Genomic DNA, 2,286 nt, shown 5'->3' with positions numbered 1-2,286 from the left:
ACGCCAGAGACTGTGACCCCAGCCGGCAGGTACCATTGCTCCAGACAAGGAAGCTGGGCACAGAGGTTAAATCAGCCATCGCTATGGCTGGTGAGTGGCCTAGCTCCAGAGCTTGTGCCCTTAGTCACTCGGCTGCACTGTCATTGACATTTTAGTGTTCTTAATCGTGACGCTATTTACATTTCAGAATCAAGTCCAATATCAATACACATCCTCAGAGTGGGCATCACTGCTGGGTATAAAAACACGAGAAGTGTGGCCCCTCTAAGTGCTCTACGGTCAGTCCCGCCTTTACGAAGTTCAGTGTGGCTTCATTCAGTACACTGGGTCACGATGTTTGCGACGCCACACACGCTTCCATGAAGAGGTGCATCACACAGATTTAAAATGTTGACCACATCTATGCGTAACTAGGCTTTAATACAATTGTTGGCCTGCACTCGAAAGGAAACAGGAATTCAACAAAATCTTGCGAAGTGCCCTGAGACTGATACAACACTAATAGCAAACATGGAACCTTGAAGCAACCTGTATGAAGAGCCTACCTGACAGACAGGCCTAACTTTATTCTCTAAACTTATTTTAGGACTTTACAGTCATATGTACATTTGTGTATGTATACATTTAATTTAATTTCAAAAAATCACTTCAGGTAATTTATGCAAATGCAGAAGGTAAGAAAGGAAAAGAACCAAGGACGCGGCACTAGAAAGATACCGGGAATGGAGCTAGTATGACACGTACTGTGACACTGCACATGATTACAGCGACCGGGCCACAGCGCGTCGCTCCTTCCGTGATGCCACACAGCAGCGGCAAGCCAGGCGGCCACGCGACCAGCCGTGCGCATGAGAAGTGAGCGAGCCGATCCTCAGGAAAAGCACATCATTTCTGATATGCTAAATAATGAGAAAAACATTTCTTCCAAGACTTACAAAAGGAAAATTGTGTATTATAATACTAATATTGTCCTTAAGACACCACCCGACCTTAAGAAGGCCAATTATCGCTGTTCAGACTGACTCCGCTTCTGAGTAAAGTAATACTTTTTCTCTCAAACAAACGAGCGTGCCTGGTTTAAATGTCAAAAGGCGTGCGGGGACGACGGGCGGAGCCGAGCAGTTCCGGGAGCGCTGAGACCGACCTCACATCCTGCGGGGAAGTCGGGGCGTTAAAGCCACGTTAACGGCCGTCCACAGGGCCCTTCTCTGTGCCCCCCGTGCTGCTATACGACCAGCATTTCAGAATCTACGACGCCGGATGGCACTGACTTATTAGAGGCTTAGTTTCCTCGCTAAACTGGAATAAAGTTTTAAGGGTTCACAGAGTGGAGAACAATTAATTCTGTTCCAGAGAAACTGGACAGAACGTCCCCAAGAGGGTGATGAGTTGAGAGTCTTGGAGGAAGGCAGAGCATCGGGGTGACCCAACAGCGCGAAGCCAGGCGCAGAGCCGTGGGGACGCTCAGCGCGCTGCAGGAGGTGGGGGCCGTTCAGCAGAAGCAGAGCCCAGGCGAGGATGAGGTCTCCCCGCTTCCATCATGACCACGGCACCGGGCACAGGGCCAGGCACACCAAAGGCACGCAGTAAACATTGACCCAACGAGTTGGTGAATAAACACGTCTGCTCAGAAGACCACACTGAGGCCTGGCTTTCATTCCAAAGGGTGATGGGAAAATGACGCAGGCTTTCCGTGAGTAGTCTCATAAGCAGATACATTTTTAGAAAGAAAGTTCTGGTGGGAATGTAAATAAAAAAGAAAGAGGGAAGAGGCTGGGGGCAGAGAAACGCTGCAGGGCCGCAGCGAGCCGCACACGCAGCGGACCCTGCCCTCCGCCAGAGACGCTGGGGAAGGCCGGCGACAAGCAGGTTCCGAAAGCGCCGTGCGCTGCGGGGCCACCGGTCTGTCTGTCCTGTCCATCCTGTGCGTAGGCGCGACGCAAGCGCAGAGGTGTGCTCGGAGGGCAGGGCGGGCACGTGAAGACACGGGTGAGAGAACGGGCCGTCGCCCTGTGCTGGCTAGCCCCACGGGGCGACGCAATTTTAAGGTAATTAACATTAAATAACATTTAGTTTCTCAGTCACGGGAGCCACAGCGGAAGGGGTCGAGGGCCCACCGCGGACCTCCCGGGGGCGGCGCAAGGCACTCACTTGCTCAGGGCTTCCACTCCCGCTTTGGCGGAGGCGCTGGGCACCACGAAGCCTGACCCGGTCTCAGCGTAGACGGTGGTGATGGCAAGAAACGCTGCTCCTGGAAGTGAGAAAAACACAGTGGGTGGCAGTCCC

At 52.5% G+C, this 2,286-nt stretch overlaps 1 protein-coding gene across 1 annotated transcript in view; it reads right to left on the bottom strand.

Annotated features, from left to right (window-relative positions):
* Positions 1 to 2,286, bottom strand: part of DECR1 (2,4-dienoyl-CoA reductase 1) — a 24,720-nt gene that overhangs the window by 5,343 nt on the left and 17,091 nt on the right. The window lies entirely within an intron of this gene.

The sequence above is a fragment of the Pteropus vampyrus genome, unplaced genomic scaffold (genome assembly GCF_000151845.1).
Source record: "Pteropus vampyrus isolate Shadow unplaced genomic scaffold, Pvam_2.0 Scaffold330, whole genome shotgun sequence".
NCBI lineage: Eukaryota > Metazoa > Chordata > Mammalia > Chiroptera > Pteropodidae > Pteropus > Pteropus vampyrus.
This window is presented reverse-complemented; position numbering and strand designations above follow the sequence as displayed.